This window comes from Sycon ciliatum, chromosome 4 (assembly GCF_964019385.1).
Source record: "Sycon ciliatum chromosome 4, ocSycCili1.1, whole genome shotgun sequence".
Taxonomy (NCBI): Eukaryota; Metazoa; Porifera; class Calcarea; order Leucosolenida; family Sycettidae; genus Sycon; species Sycon ciliatum.
Window position 1 is genome coordinate 30,163,776 of NC_088646.1, and position 17,508 is coordinate 30,181,283.

The following is a 17,508-nucleotide window of genomic DNA, read 5'->3' on the forward strand; positions in this document are numbered from 1 at the left end:
CAGTACTCGTATGGGCTCCTCTGCCTCCTGGGTGTCACCCAGTGACGCTATGCACCCACATACTTAGGCAATAGCAAAGTCACACCTTAGTGGATCCAAAAATAGAAATCTGATGTCAACTTACTACTCCCTGGCCGTTTTGACGTCATCACTTTTAAAAGCCCGACGACTCCCTGCCCTGGTTCAACAACCAGCCTTGATCAAGGCTGGTTGTCGACATGCGCATGCACACATATGTCGACATACAGTATGTCGCGTCGACATGTCGTCATGACGTCAGCGACTAGTGAAGCAACGACATGTACATCTTTACTTATAAAAGAGAGGCACCTGTGACGTGTGTCTGTGTGTGTGTGTGTGTGTGTGTCACGCTCCTTATAAAGAAGAGGCACCTGTGACGTGTGTTTTTGTGTCACGCTGAAGCGCTAGCGCTGCGGAGCAGCGCTGCCCTGAGCACGCGAAGCGTGCGAACAGTGTAGCACAGTGTAGCTAGCGGCCGCAGAAACACTGAGCACGCGAAGCGTGCGAATCGTGTAGCTAGCGGAAGCAGCCACAGAAGCACTGAGCACGCGAAGCGTTCGAATCGTGTAGCCACCACCACGTGCTGAGCACGCGAAGCGTGCGAACAGTGTAGGTACGGTGGTAGCGCTTATACTATAGCAGACACGATCAGTACGAGTAGCAGTAGCAGCCGCGCGCAGAAGCACTGAGCACGCGAAGCGCGAAGCGTGCGAATCATGTAGCCACCTAGCCTAGGCAGGCCATAGGCATAGGCATAGGTAGCACTAGCAGCCGCACAAGCGCTGCGGACCACGTGAACCGTTCTCTGCAAAACGAAACATCTGCAACAAAAGGATACAAAAGATCTGCACTGACTGCACTCTGCATCTGATCTGCAGACAGTGAAGAGCGCATCGCACTTTTGTTCGTAAGTTTATGAATTTTTTGAGCCGCTTCATCCGCCACCAGGTGATGGACAACCCTGACCAGCCTCCCGAAGGCGTAACAGACGTCCCTCCTTCTCCTTCCAACGATGAAGAACCTCCCTCACCAGACCGCTGAAGTCCTGGTGATCACCAGGACTTCAGCGGTCTGGCCACCACGTGCTGAGCACGTGTGCTGTTCATGTACTTGCTTCACCCGCATGCCACATTCGGCCAGGCAACGCTGGCGGGGGTGCTGCTAGTACTGTATACGAGGTATATTATGCTCCGCAGGCCGCGAAAGAGAGCCCGTTACCTGGACCCCTACTCGCGCGGGTAGAGCGAAACTGAGCACCCTGGGATGCGAGCAGCTTTTTAGTACTCCCGGGTCCAAAATCTCACCACCAGGCCGGGATGATCAAAACGTCTGCCGGGTCTGCAGCCTACAAACGTGGATCTGCCGACACTGTGCTGTCGACGACATGTCCGGCAAGGCACCTCCTTGCGTGAAAGCAAGGAACGCTTTTTTTTTTAGAAAGGAAGCTTCTTCTCCAAAATTTAAAAATTTTGAAAATTATTCCTTCTGAAAATATCATCGCGTTCTTGACCTCGAAGCTGACTGCTGAATGCGATTAGGAAAGAAGATTCCTGAAGATACACCAGACTGATTCTGGCAAGCCGTCTGTCGTCTAGATATGCAGTTGTTCGTCATGCATGGTCAGCAATCTTCCTCGTTCGTCCTTTCGTTTTCCTGACCACGATGATGACAAGCAGCTCTCATGCTCAGGTTAGTGCTGTACTTGTATGTCTGGGCACACAACACATCTGAGATTCACCCACTGACGTTATCGAGCTGAAGAATGCAGCAAGGGTTCCTCGGATTCTCTTGATTTCGGAACAAATTTCCTTCACTTTCACCCTCTCAGTCTCTTCCCCATGCCCTCCATGCATGCACAATCGAGTTTGCATTTCAAATGTTGTTTTTACTTTGGCAGTGCGTTCGATAACGTTAGGACAGTCTAAGTTAGGTGTTCTTCTCTTCAGGCTTATTGGACGTGTACAAATTCTAAAAAAATAGCTTCCATATGCTAAACGCAGATCCCTGTGAATACGGTTCTGCTGGGCAATGATGTTTGCACCAATCTACACTCTATGCTGTCACAGCATCCACAACTGATCCTCTCTCTCTGAATTAACTATTTGATAAAGCCAATCTTTAAATCGCTGTTGCATAGGATCTCGGGTGGGAAGAAGCGATGAATCGATACATGGCATTGTGAAGAAAAGAAGAACAAAATTCACATTGCACGTGAGACTCGGTTAGAAAGACTGAGTTTCTGCATTCATAAGAATGTCACACCCCGGGGATCATGATAAAGAAAACATATGTCGTGAAAATGACTGAAAGAACCAAAGAAGTATTTGATCTTCCAGCCAGCTTAGCCTGGTACTACCATACTTGCAGTGCTACCAAGTACCAGCCCTCCATATTTTCTGTATTTGTACGGAAAATCACTCCTTGTGCGCACTACAGGAATTGAGCAAATGGTATAGAAAATCGGAGAGGATCAATCAGCTGTGTAGAAGCATTGCAAGTGTAAGCTGAGTGATGAATAGTCTTGTACCAAAGCGAGTGCATGCCGTACCACAACAACATGTACATGTAGCACAAAAATAATAATGTCGTGAGTGCAAGTCACACATGTTTTACACTACCAAATGCAGCCACCGACATGCATGTGCGTGTCAAAAAATATTACAGTGCAAGTATGCATGCAATGTACACGGCTGTACGCAAAACACTGCAAGATACGGAAAATCAGAAGTCTGAGTACGCAAAACAGACTCAATTGGTGGGCAGCTCTGTACTGGCCTGTACGGAGGGAGTGAATCTCAATGTGTGCAATGCACGCACTTTGGCCGACAGTGAAAACTATGCAAGTCGTGTTGGTTTGCAGGATGAATGTGAGTCCTTTTAGACAAGCGCCTTAGTGGAGTAGCCCACCGAAAGAAGAGTACTTGACACCGCGAAGTGGAGTCTGCGCATACAACAGTGAGGGGGTAAAATTAGCTATGACTGATTCTGCATGTGTTCTGCATGTGTGTCACATTACACTAGCAGATAGGCACACCTGTTGTTCCAAAAAGATGCTTATGTCAGTGTCTGAATATGTCGTGTACCAGGTAATATTGTTGCCAGGATCTCACGGTGAGAGTCAGACTTGAATATGGTATCAATAGATTATCAATATCATACATCACCATGTACCACCCAAAGTATAATAGCCGAAGGACCCGTTTGTGTGGTGGTGTATGATTTCGTGAGCAAGATGAAGTGGCTACAGATGTGTCTTATATAACACCCTAAGAAAAGATCATCAATTCTGGGGAAAGTGATTCTGGTAGCATGTTGTATCCAGTGTGGCATGACAAAGACTCCCTCGATTTAGCCTGTGGAGAATCCGTAAATACATAAATACAATACATCCAGGCATCGCAACCTTCGGATTATATGCTCTTTTGCTTGCCTCCTGGAGTGTGGTTGTACCTTGGTTCACTGTATTAGAATAATAGTAGACTTTGTTTTTCGAATTCGTTTCTATAACATTAGGTTTCTTTCTGTTGCTGCTATGTCTTTTCATGTGTTTTACAGGATTGCCATCTGTTGATGAATACCACTCTGAGGCACTCTCACGAGCGAAGGTGTTTGAAAATCCATGTCGGAATGATGGTCATGTTGGCCTAAAGGTGCATTACATTGCCGATACTCGCCACCTCCACCCTGGAACATGTTCAATTTCTGTTTCTCGTATGGAAGGACCGATCAGGTTGTTTTCCTGTCTCAGTGGACCACTCAAGACTGAACAGCACTGATGGAAGAAGATTTGCCGTGAATCTCGTTCACATAATCAGCCTGTTTAATTGCTGTACTGAGGTGACTGCTTCATAACAATGACCATGCAGCATTAATTTTGGATAGTATTGCAGTGCCCCTAAAATTTTAGAATATCGAATTTCTCTGATAGCATTGTGATTCATTTGTGAATAAACATCACTACTCTTTTTGAGTAGCATAGCAATGACAGAGTTGGTTTAATGTATGACAAAATGGAGCCGCTTTTTAACTTAAACCTGTACTATAATCAGTACCGCCGGAAGCAGTTTTTGATTGGTCCGGTAGTTTCATGGCGGGTACACACGTCCTCCACGGTAGGAAACGTTTGTTGGTGGCCAACAAGTTGGTCTGGTGATAACCTGACCAACCAGACCGGCGGGCCTGATAATTGTGGGGCTCATGAGCAGCTCAAGTACTTAGTATGGTTTTGGACATGTCCCCAGTTAACCAATGAGAATAACCGGAAAACAAGGGGGGCTTTAGATACCGGGCTGACTTAACAAGAGGCAGCAGGATAAGCGCGTTACGGGTTGAGCTTGTCGAAAACCAATTGTACTTCATTATGTGTGAAGGGGTTTTATGAAGAAATATTTTATGAACCAGTGTACAGAGATGGTGCTTATGACGAAAGGAGAGAGGAGAAGTGTGTGAAAGTCGATAAAGGGCATCCGAAGGAACACATCGATCCTTGTTGTAAAGAATATTAAGTATAAATCTATGGTTGAAACCTACTTCCCCAAGCGTTCTCTGTTAAGTATAAATCTATGGTTGAACCCGACTTCCCCAAGCGTTCTCTGAGGGGACCGAGGTCTACTCTATCAGTTCATGTATTCTGTGAAGTGACATGACCATTCGTGGGGACCTTGCTCATAACTGCAAAAGTCCTCGTCTGATTTTTCCGCATCAATTGAACGTTATACATGTGCATGTAGTGAAAGCCACATGCAAAAGGCTGTTCCATGGCACTCATCTGCCACCAAGCTCTGGGTTCATTGGCTGAAAATATTCTTCGGCACAGTAAAGTCGTGCGCCCAAGAACGTGGAAGCCTACAGAACATCCAACCTGGAATACTAAGAACACCACAGCCCAAAATTAAGAATTGCGGTGTAGGTTTGTGCTGTTGTCAAACACCGGGATTGTTATGTTGCACATGTATCTGAGCTTTACCACTACATACACGTCTGTCTTTACACAATTACCAATCTGCAGACAGCATGCTGTTTCGTCCTTTAGTTACTAATGGACTCATCAATGCAGCACAGAGAAAATGAGGCAGGTGAATGTCCTAGGCTAGAGAGCATCAAATACAGGTATAGAATCATGCCTTGCAGATCTCGTTACGGCCCCTTCGATGCATGTCTGAACATTAGATGGCTGTGTAGCTTCAGTTATCTCAGAATATGTACTATTTATCCAGCAGCAACAACGTTGGTCACACAACTATTCACTATAATGAGTATGCGTTGGAACACTTTACCCCGAGTCATACTATAGCAGTGTATGCCATGCATGGGTTTACCTCACACACTGAATTTCATAATTTGACATCCAAATCACAGAAGAGTGGTGTTCCAAACTTTACGTAATTGCACTCCATGTCCTGCGAGCTACAGTAGAATACTTCAATAGAAAATTTCTTATAGCACGTTCTTAGAAACAAATCGTATAGGTTCGAGGCTGTCAACCCAGAAATTTGTGATTTCACAGCCATAGATGTTACCAGTCAGGTCACTGTATACAGTAGGTATGCAGAAGAAAATACTAGTAACTCTTTGTGGAAGAGCTGTGCCAAATTGTGTACAGTACAGTAAATTAATAAAAAATGAGAAAAGCAGTGACAAGGCTGTGCATGATGTAGATCTACTCGTACCAGTAAGTACAGTGCACCAGTGAAATTGTTGGTGTAGTACCGGTATACTACTATAATTATGGCATGGCCCATGCCACTACAATCTATTTGCAGTGGGCCGCAGTAGGCCAGTGCAACAGAAAGCATTTCAGAAGCTGTGTGCAATGTTAACATCTATGACATACAAGTAAACTGCCATATAGCACAATCGATTACTCTCAGCCCACATAAGTACAATGTAGGCCAATCAGTAGTATAGATACATAGAGCACACTCTACATCATACATAGTCGGCACCAAATCTATGTTGTCGATGTACTTTGCAATGATGACATGATGGCAAGCGTGCTTGATTCATCATAATATTGCCTTGTACTTGGTTGTAAGTTAGTTGTAAGTTCAGTGGTCGAGGTAAGCAGAGCTGCTCCAGCTTTCAGAATCCTGCATGAAAAAGGCAGAAAGCAAATGTAGGTATAATAGTAGCAAGCTGATGTAAAGAGCCTGTCTTTCAATGCAATAATTCTATCCACTGCATGGACAGACCTGGTGCTTCATTCACCTCTGTTTCTTGCTTTCTCAGAAAACCTACTTCCTCCTTCAGCCATCTAGCTCATGATATACATTAATTTTTCTTTATGCCTTTTCAGCCGTGGTCGACTTTCGCCCCTCCTGTTTGATTGGCAATTGCAGTCAACCTGGGGAATACTGACCCTCGATTGTGAATGAGAAAAGTGTCGCTATTCGCATTGTTGTTACTCGTGAGGTTGGAAGTATGCAATCAAATGTTCACTAGATCTGAAGATTGTGTCGTTATTTGCGAGTTGTTTTGTAAACCCGAGGTAGATTATTCACAAGGTTGATTGTACATGCTATGGGATGTACAATAACTAACCAAACAATAATGGTGTAACAATGATTTGAGTCCATATCCAATTGGATGAACCTAGAGTGCATGATCCATTCCAGAAAGGCGACTTCAGTGAGTCTTGAATTGTCAGCAGCATCATACTTCCATCGAGCTTTTTTTCTTTTTCGAAACGACCCTCTCTTTTCAATTCGAACGAAGGTCAACATACGATTATGGCAGGCATGCACGCACTGATCTTCACTGTATACATGTGCATGTATACTGTACTGTAGTCTGTGCAGTCAACTAGTCGTGTTCCACTTGGCTTACGGTAAGTATCACTACAAGTGCATAGTAGCCCCCCCCCCCCCCCCCCCACCCCGGGGAGTGCGCGTGAACGGCAACTGTGAACTGGTAAAAGAATTATTCGACACCTTCGTTCGTTTCGATGGAGAAGGTTCATCTGGCAAATTGAGGCCTTCGTTTCACTCCTAGCCCCAGGAGCGAAATTTTCACTCCTTGGCTGCCTGTTTGAGCCGTCCTTGTGGAAGGGTTGATTTATGCATGCCCGCATATACATGTAGACCTTATTCAATAAACGTCACAATCACGTGAACCAGGGTCCCGGGAACCAGGGAGCGGCAAGAGACCTGCACTCAGTGCACAGTGGACTCGGCGTGGGAACATAGGAGTAGAAAAATACCGGTATTTTACTACTCCCTTGTACGAACTGGGCCTTTCTTGCCACTCGTTTCACGTACGCGTGCCCCAGCTTACAACAAATCCCTGGAGGCGAGTCCAAAAATCACGTTATCGAATAAGGTCTATAGAAACACAGATCACGTAGAACTACCCCATCCGGGGTCACAACTCACAACGTTTTGGGTACTTAGGTCTCATGTCGTCTCCCCAGGTGCTATGAATCCCTGATGCACATGTATCTACATATACAATGTAACCGTAACTCTACCAATATTGCGGACGATGACCCTCCCCTCCCCCCCCCGGCAAACAGAAAGTCGCTATGTCCTGGCCGAGTTTATCTTTTAATTAAATGGTTTTCTCGGTTGGGATTTCATACCTGACAACCATCCCGATTTGGCCGGGACCGTCCCGATATCGAGGGCGGTAATAGGCACCCAAAAGTGCACTAGTTCCATGCCTCACCGCGAGCTTCTTTTTTATACATTTTCATGCCTAGGTATGTCATTGGATCTCAGGTTTGCAAAGGTTGGCAGGTATGGGATTTGTAGAGTGACCAGTTTTGACTATTGCCACCTGCTGTGCAGAAGTGTCATTCCTACATCCTGGCTGCAAACGTACCCCCCCCCCCCCCCCCCCCCACACACACACACACACCACCACCAACAATGTTCGATCCTATTTACAGGACCTCACTCTATATGAAAGTGTAGCAGAGGCACTGCCAAAGTATAAAAAACAGCAATTGAAATGCAAGCTGCATTGTGCATGCATGGAGGGCATGGGGAAGAGACTGAGAGGGTGAAAGTGAAGGAAATTTGTTCCGAAATCAAGAGAATCCGAGGAACCCTTGCTGCATTCTTCAGTTCGATAACGTCAGTGGGTGAATCTCAGATGTGTTGTGTGCCCAGACATACAAGTACAGCACTAACCTGAGCATGAGAGCTGCTTGTCATCATCGTGGTCAGGAAAACGAAAGGACGAACGAGGAAGATTGCTGACCATGCATGACGAACAACTGCATATCTAGACGACAGACGGCTTGCCAGAATCAGTCTGGTGTATCTTCAGGAATCTTCTTTCCTAATCGCATTCAGCAGTCAGCTTCGAGGTCAAGAACGCGATGATATTTTCAGAAGGAATAATTTTCAAAAATTTTAAATTTTGGAGAAGAAGCTTCCTTTCTAAAAAAAAAGCGTTCCTTGCTTTCACGCAAGGAGGTGCCTTGCCGGACATGTCGTCGACAGCACAGTGTCGGCAGATCCACGTTTGTAGGCTGCAGACCCGGCAGACGTTTTGATCATCCCGGCCTGGTGGTGAGATTTTGGACCCGGGAGTACTAAAAAGCTGCTCGCATCCCAGGGTGCTCAGTTTCGCTCTACCCGCGCGAGTAGGGGTCCAGGTAACGGGCTCTCTTTCGCGGCCTGCCGAGCATAATATACCTCCTGGTATACTGAATGGTGAATCTTTTTTTTTTGCTGATACGAGTCGTAGACGTTCCGTAAATAATTAAAGCGGCGTAATTCCTGGATTGTTTGCTTCTTTTCTTGGCTTTTGAATTATTTTGGCTCTAGCTATAGGCGGTGCTGGGCTAAGGTCTAGTGAGGAATACGTCCTTTCCGAGGCCGCTGAAAGCACCATGAGTCTGTCTTTAGCCAGTGCGAGGTGTGCTCGCGCTCTGCACCCTACCGGAAACCAGCTACGCTGTGCGTCCACCTTAGAAATATTTCGTGGAACTGGCGATACAATCAACCGTGGGAGAGAAAGAGTAGAAGTGCAAGTTGTAAGGTTTCAGCCAGAGTCATTCAGCCCGGTTTACATCGATATCAGGAGACACTTCCCTCCTGAAGGCAGTGAATTCGGAAGTGAGTTCGTACGATCGAAGAAAGGAATATGCCTGAGTGTGACTCAGTTCAAGAGCTTTGTTGATGCCATTCCTCAAATCCAACAGATGATCAAAGACGCTCAATAAATCAGTATCTGGCAAGGTGTCGAATACAAGAGATGAAGTAGGGGATGTATCTGGCAGCCGTGCCCTGAATACGTCTTGAGTGCATACTAGGCAAGTCTACTATAGCGCCTCCACAGTCGCGAATACTCAGTAACCAGATAACTGCACGGGTGCAGTGTGTGTGAGATCCACTGATCTCCTCACACATAGCACACACATACACACACACGCGGACACACAGATGGAGGCAATGTAATGACGGTTTATCCATAGGTGTGCGCTCATCCGTGTGTGTGTGTGTGTGTGTGTGTACGTACGTACGTACGTGTGTGTGTGTGTGTATGTGTGTGTGCGTGTGTGTTCATCACGACCTACGCTCCTTGGATGCTCCATGGTTTACTACAGCCCAGGATCGACCATTGTGGAGATCGAGTGTCACGTTGATGTTGTGCTACCATCACCTGATCACCATCGGGGGCTAAGCCAACTGTGCACTGCAGTGTTTGCGACCGCCATCTTAGTGCGTCTGGGTACAAGCGGCATAAGTGCAGTGCGGCCCGTCAACTTCCTGTCAGCCAACAGCCTGGTGCAAAGTAGTGTCAACGTTGTGGTACTTCAAAGTAGATAGTTTAACCCTTTAGGGGTCATAGTACGAATGAATCCGTATGTCACACATGCAGTTCTTTGATCACCAATTATCGCCAATTCTTTGACTTTTTTATTGGATTTTTAGCAATTCTTTGACTTTTTTATTGGATTTTTAGCAATTCAATTCTCCAGACAATTATCTACTCCAAACCCGTGATTTCTAGGTAGGTTGCCAACTAAAAGGTTTGAACTACAGGCACGAAGGAAAAGTTGACGTAACGTTCAACTATCCGAGTATCAATAGGGTTTTTTTTTCATTTGACCCGACGAGACCACACGACGCTTGCAGATCACAGCACGAACAGTTCACCAGCCACACTCCACGAAAGCAAGTAGTAGTAGTACTCCTGACAAGTCTTGTTTCGTTCCATAGAGATATAACGGGGAACTCATCAGAGGAGAAGCAGTTGCTGAATGAAGGGGTTTAGCTGAATAATGCTATTAATAGAGAAGATACCGGCGCAAGGTGTAAACACTCAACTAACTCATAATGCAGTGCTGCCAAATATTTTTCGCCCAAAATCGGACACCCTTCACCACCAAGGCTGGCCACATGGTGCGAATTTTTCTCCTCGGCAATTTTTTACAGAGAATTCAAAATATCGCCTAAAACACCATGAAAATTCGCTTCGTTGTCATGGTAACCCCGGAGTTGTCATGAATTTTGTAATGATGAGTACGAGTGTGGTCGCACACTGACTCTGTACAGACTGTCAGCGTACATGCCATCCATGATACAGCCTGATCCAGGCATGTTACCAAGAGTCCATAAACAGTTTATGCACTCTTGATGTTACTTTGCACTTCCACAGCCAAGCGCTAGCCTTTTTACTAAATTTTAGAAGCAAATGTACAGTGATTTGTGCCTTCAGTTGCCATGGTTGCGCTGAAAAGTGAAAGTACAGGACTTCTGCATAGGGAAGTAATGATCTCCGACATTTTGGCTGCTTTTCGGACGTTTCCCTTTTCGGACCGGTTTTCGGAAGAGCCTTCAAAAATCGGACGGTTTGGCAGCACTGTATTATGTGACATATCAACACAAAAGGAATAATGCAGAAAGGAGGTGTTCTGAACCCTACCAGACACAACTATCACAAGTGCTAAATCAATCACAATGAGAAGGAGAGGTACACAGAAATCATGGAAATAGGTTGCGCTAGTTTACACATCACTAGCAAAGAGTACTGAGGTGGTGACAAAGATAGGTGAAAAGTAGACGCCAAGTGAAAGCCAACAAATCATCACGAACGTCTAACGTCACATCTGAAGATTGCTAACTGCACAAGACAAATACTTCACAAACCTCGATAATTGAAATTCAGCCAACGGTAGGTGAAAGGAAGGCTGCTGGACAACAACCAACAAAGAATTATCCGAGTATGCACTAGCTCATGAGTGCAGGAACACATTGTTTTAGATTTCGATTATTCTGTCCCTCTTTGAAGGAAATCACGATCAACTCTGTCACACCAGATCACATTACCAGAGATTATTGGCAAACTGTTTGGTCCGCTCTGACCTTGGTTTTGGGGTTCCGTCCATTTTGCAAGCATTTCCTACATTTTGGAGCAAGGGCTGGCAACCTCACATTGTCAGATTGAGCTCTGGTTTTCTCTATTGGATTCCTTTTCTGTCCTTGTTCGGAAACATATTATACTAGTAGGTGTCGTGTTAGTAATTGTTAACGGTTGTTCGGATATTTCCGCATACTTTTAATGCCGCCTCAAATTTGACGAACAATCCTCAAAACAATTCGACCCCTAAAGGGTTAATGGCATCAAGATGATTTTTGGGGAATTGTGTGTTGCTCCCTACATGCGAGCTTGCGGTTTCCTGCCGACTTGAATTCTCACTTGACTGACTCACGACTGCCATCCAGAGCACACGAGAAGTCCATCGAACCGTCCACTCCGCAAACCTGCAAGAAAGCACCACTCCCTGCTCACAGTGTTTCGGGGAATTCACCCCTCATCAGTTGAGCTTGAGTAGGCTGAGGAAGATTGTACCTGAAGAGCACCAATATATAGTGCTCTCCAAAGAAGATTTTTACTGTATTAACTTTTCCAGCCAGACCTGTGATGTCACAGAGATAGACTTTGTATGGGAGTTATTATTATGCTCTATTCGCGTTAGCATCAGTGAGCTTATAAAGCTCACATATAGCCTTCGCTTAAGCCGCAAGAAGGAGCAAGTGAGCGCGAGGAAGCGCAATGCACACAGAGCGTCAAAACAAAACAAAAAACAAAAAAACAGAAAAAAGAGACAAGCTGCAAGAAGGAGCAAGTGAATGCGAGGAAGCACAGTGCACATCAAGCATCACAATCACAAAAAACAGACAAGATGGAAACGCAAAGTTATGTCCATTGTTGCATTAGCGGCTACATACAACCTTCACCAGGTCCTGCCACTGAGGGCGATCCTGGGCGAGCTGCTGCAGCCTGTTGCAGTCATCTCCATTATCTATATATAAAGGTATAAATTATGTCCATTGTTTCATTAGCAGCTACATACAGCCTTCACCAGTTCCCGCCACTGTCGACGGTCTTGGGCAAGCTGCTGCAGCATGTTCAAGTCATCGCCAGTCTCTAGGGCGGTATTATTTTTCAGCTTTTTGAGATCATTATTGAGCGTTCGCGGGAGCGTTGTTCTTGGGCGTCCCCTAAAGCTGGGGCCGTTACCCCCTAAGAAGTAAGCTCCCATGGCACGTCTGGCTGGGGCTGCCTCTTCCAAACGCAGCACATGACCAAACAGCCTCCATCTAGCATCTCTGATGATTTGGCTCACGGGGCGAGATTCTGTGCGTTTATACAGGGAAGTGTTCTTTATTATGAGCGGGTATTTAATGCCTATCACTGTTCGCAGCTGCTGCCTGTGGAACGAGTCCAATTTCCGCTCCTGTGTCCCCGTGAGACTCCACGTGCCACAGTTATAAAGCAGGATTGGTAGAATGAAGCTATTATAGAGGCGCACTCGTAGAGACTCTCTGATGTGTTGCCCTCTCAGCCATATCACCCACATCCGATGAAGTGCGCTTGTAGCCAACCGCTTTCGTCTGCCTATGTCCTCATCCACTCCAAGCATCGAGCCCAGCTTTATTGTGTGTCGCCACTGTTCCTCTATTCGATCCTTTTGTCTGCTTATCATGGTGTGTTCCGTCTTCCCCTCATTCATCTTCAAGTTCCACTCTGCTAACGAAGAGGATATTGTAGGAAGGCAATCTTTTAGATACTTTTGGTCGGTACTGATGAAGTCCACATCATCTGCATATTCCGACTCTCCGGGCAGAAGCAGCTGGACGTCTCGGTCTGGTCGCGGCGGTAGACGGTTTCGTACCTCTCTTAACGCAGCTTCCAGGTATATCGTAAACAATACCGGCGACAGAGAATCTCCCTGTGGAGTCCCATTGTATGTTTCAAGTGGCTGGCTCAGGATGTTGTTTAGCCGTACTTTAATGGTGGTATCCGTAAGTAAGCACTGAATAAGATGTATGGGAGTAGATGGGGTATTACCATTATACACGGAGCTGTATGTCGGCAAAATCGTTCATTTGCATCGAGCATGCATGTGTGCAGCGTCCACGGACGGTGTCAGGAGCACACAGTCTGTATGAGTGCATGCAGCCAGTCAACTGTGACATTTATCCACACCATGTGCATAAAATATATGTACTGTAAAAGCCGAAATTTTCGGTGGTGTAATATTTTCGGTATTCTCCAAAATCGGCAGTTCGGTGGAGGGTAAAACCCGTTTTCCAGGTAAGTGTACTAGTACTACATGTACATGTATACAGTACAGGTTGTACCGAAATTTTCGGTGCATTTTATTTTCGGTAAAAATTGTCAGCACCGAAGTCACCGAAACTAGAACACCACCGAAAATGTCTGCTTTTACAGTACATGTACGTAGCAGTGTACATCGAGTATATCTGCATTGCAATTTGACTGCGAATGCAAGCCTGAGGATCATTGATAGAAAGAACCAAAAAATTGTTCAAGAAAGATTTTTCCCAGCCAACGAAGTTTTTTTTGGGGGGGGGGGTGTTGAACGAGATTGTACTTGCAGTTCTACTGGTCACATTATAAATTATAATACTAGCGACACGCTTGAAGATGTACACGTGCCCACATTAGATAAACCTTGTATTGTTGAAACACGTTTTTAGTTTGACAGCTGATCACATATCAGGTGACCGTTTCCTAGGAATGGGCCAATCACTGCCCTTCCTTGGCGGGTGATATACTGTAGGCCGATATCACCCCTGCTGCTCCATATCACACCCGGCTGCTTACCTAGTACAGTACCCCCAGGCCCTCCTTTGGCCAGCTGGCTTGGTAACTAGTTCTACACACCCACCAAAAATGAGCGAATTATTAACTGTAGAAAAATTTGGTGAAAAGTGACCAAGAAGATATGTGGCAATGCCTGAAACTGTTCCGAACTACCTTAGGCCGCAACCACACTACGTAAAAATCACAGTACAAATTTTCTTGCATATCTCAGTACAACTCAGTACGCAACCACACTACACTTTTCGGTCTGCATAGATGACGTTTTCACGCAAACAGCACGTGACGTCGTACCAAAGCGTGTGCCATGCGCTGGAAAAGACCGGGAAATTAAAAAACAATGCTGATGCTGATGCTATGTACGACGACCAGGTACAAAAACAAAGTAAGTTGTACACAGGAGATGGAGCGCGAAAACGACAAACGTGACTTTCTACAGGGGTGCGCCAGTTGCTGAAAACCTACAAAGCACATTTTGCATTTCGCACGCGTCGGCATGACGATTTCCACTGTAATGCCATTGGTACGTGATTTTGTACTTAGTGTGGTTGCAGCCTTAATTAAGCGCAAACAGAAACTTACCATTCTTCTTCTGTAGCTTTCAAAGTTCCTTTTCGTGTCGTTGTGAGAAAAAATGGCTAGCTTTGAGTTGGTCGTTTGTGAAGGTGACTGAAGATCAAGAGCTTTTAGAGGCTGCTGCAATTATTTCAAATTTTTTATCACCCAGTGAATTAGCCGAATTGTCTGATTTTCTTTATCATCGACCGCAACTGCAACTTTGCCGAATGGCGAAGTACTGGAGAAGACCACTACAGAAAAATGTGTAACATCCGAGCAAAATATTGTAGAAAAAACGTCTCAACGATTTGTGCAAGTGTCGGAGGATGAGATCGACAGAATCCGTGAAAGCCGTTTTCCAACCAACACGAAGCGGGCCACCAACAACTGGCTACGTGTCTCGGATGTTTGGTGTACAATGAATAAGAAAAAGTGTGATCTGAAAACCATCTCAGCTACCAACCTTGCCTCAATCCTAAAGCATGCATATGTGGAAATCAGGCAGATCAACAAGCTTCCATACTCCAAGAACAGTTTGCTGCAATTCCGCAGAGCTAGTCACTGCCAGCTAAAAGACCTCACGCCGCGTAACATCAACCTATACCAAGAGTACTCTTGCCTATACAGTCGTCCCTCTCTAATCCGGCACCTTTTGCAACGGCATTTTCTGCTGGATAAACAAGGGTGCTGGATTATCAAATCCTGTCCTCCAACCCGGCCCACCTACTAACATACATGTTTGTGTAGTACGTCAAACCGCAGGGATTTTCCGTGTCAATCCAAGTACTTTGTGGAGTGCATGTCTATACAGTGCATAGGATATTCCCAAGTGTATGTTACATGTGTAGAATGCTCCCTGATAAGTAGTTCATGCACTGACCAAACTGACATAGCTGTGCTCCGGTACGGTATGCGATGTACAACTGCTGGATTAGAAAACCGAATTATGGGCAGTTTGAGCGATTTGTTGCGGAAAATCGCTGCTGGAGGCGGAATTCAAGTGCCGGATTAAAGCGTAGAAAATGAACTGAAAAAAACCGTTTAGCCAGAAAGTGTGCTGGTTTGCAAGGGTGCTGGATAAACAAGTGCCGGATTAGAGAGGGACGACTGTACTAGTACTCTGATAATAGAATTCACCAAAGCCAACCAAGTCCTAGATAAGATGGCTACTTAAAGCAGATGAAGCACGACGACCTGGCAACCCCGACTCAACACAAGCCACCAATCTCCGACGAAGACAAAGACAAAATCTACAGACATCTAGGACTAGGAGACTGGAAAAACCACCCCGAGCATCTCACCTACCTTGTCTGGTTCGTCATTCTCACTTCTGTCTCAGGGGTTCAGAAATACAAGCGCACCTGACAGCTGCGCTGATGACCTGGAAGTGAAAACGGACCGACAGGGAAAGACGTACACCACATTGGCCACAGCGTTTTAGTTTTACCCAGAAAAACCAACAAGGTGGGATCAAGGGAAAAGATACAGTGTCGGATGGCATGATTGTGACGGGTTGGCAAGTGGAAGCCGTTCTGCTTCTGATTTCGAAGCTGTCACCGAAATCAACACGCTTGTTCCAGATCCCTAGGCGGCGTAGGCTAGGAAGCATTGTCGGCCGAACGACTCAGTGTGGTACACTGGACAGGCGTTTGGCAAAAACAAGATTGACGGACTGATGAAGAAGGTCAGTGAATCAGCCAACCTAAGTCAGACCTACACTAACCACAGTGTACGTGCAACAGCCATTACCACATAGTCATTGGCCAAGCACAACGTCAGTGTCCCAACCATAATGCGAACGTCTGGCCATCGCAACGTGCAGAGCCTAACAGCTTACTTGCAGCCTAGCGAGCAAGATAAGATTGCTACAGCTCACCTGCTCGGAGGTTGATAAAGCTCTGCAGCATGCAGGAATCAACTCCTGCGGCCTTGGAAAGACCATAAGTACCACCAGCCTCATCGTGTGTCACTTCGGAGAACAGCGCAAAGTTAATCTTCTCCGGAAACTTTGCAGGCGCTGTTCACATCCGCGTTCATGATGTCAAAGCCTAGCGCCTGTGAGCAGCGCTACAGCTATATACAGTGCAGTATGGTTGGTTGGTTTATTTTGCGCGCGATAAACGGAAACTAGGCCCAATCATGATATAAAGGCGAATGGATAAGCCGCATTTAGAAAAGCCTGAGAGGACAGGACTGAGAAAATGATTACGAAAGAAGAAGTATCTGACAGAGGAGTCAAGCGAGTATCAGGGGTGACAGGGTGGTCGAGGAGAGCCAGTATATTGCTTCATTTTCATCATCTCTATTTCCACTCTTTTACATTGATGTCCTTTCTCTTCTGCTTTAGACTTCAGTGAAACAATTCGAAGCTTTGAATATTTCTGTCCGGCGAATGATGTGTCAGAAGGGGAGGGGGGGGGGGGACTGGGTGTGGCATCGGAGAGGGTCTCCACAAAATTAATGTGATGTCCAACCAAACGGGCGAGAATGATTCCGAGTGATTCCAAGTGATTCCCATATGGGAATGTGACCAACCAAACGTAACCTCAGTTCACAGGGTCAAATCTACTACATGCACATGTACAGTAGTGGGAGTACATGTACATTATCCATATAAAAACCGCTCTGTGAGCGGTTCTGAAAAACCTTTACTGGTACTGCCCCGTCGTAAAAGTAAGAAATTAGAACTGGCCCATTGTCCCCCCAAATGCGAACTGATCCACCTAAATCGCGAATGACGGGACCCGAACGCACCAGTAGCACGAGGTCGGGAGGGCACAGGACAGCAATTATCATAGGGTAACACCACCTACCGCTAGTACAGTACATGGCCTTTGCGGCTTTGGT

At 45.9% G+C, this 17,508-nt stretch overlaps 2 long non-coding RNA genes across 3 annotated transcripts; one reads left to right on the forward strand and one right to left on the reverse strand.

Moving 5' to 3' along the window:
• The first annotated feature begins 1,215 nt into the window (after positions 1-1,215).
• Positions 1,216-4,048, forward strand: LOC135815545 (uncharacterized). Its single transcript, XR_010553302.1, has 2 exons — positions 1,216-1,710; positions 3,577-4,048. It is a non-coding gene; the product is annotated as an uncharacterized LOC135815545 (long non-coding RNA).
• Positions 4,049-5,384: 1,336 nt separating this feature from the next.
• Positions 5,385-16,591, reverse strand: LOC135815547 (uncharacterized). 2 transcript variants are annotated; one of them, XR_010553304.1, is made up of 3 exons: positions 16,538-16,591; positions 15,967-16,042; positions 5,385-6,110 (listed from the first exon to the last, which is right to left on the reverse strand). It is a non-coding gene; the product is annotated as an uncharacterized LOC135815547 (long non-coding RNA). The 2 variants fall into 2 exon arrangements; XR_010553303.1 differs by lacking the exons at positions 15,967-16,042; positions 16,538-16,591 and adding an exon at positions 8,151-8,764.
• Between the last annotated feature and the right edge of the window lie 917 nt (positions 16,592-17,508).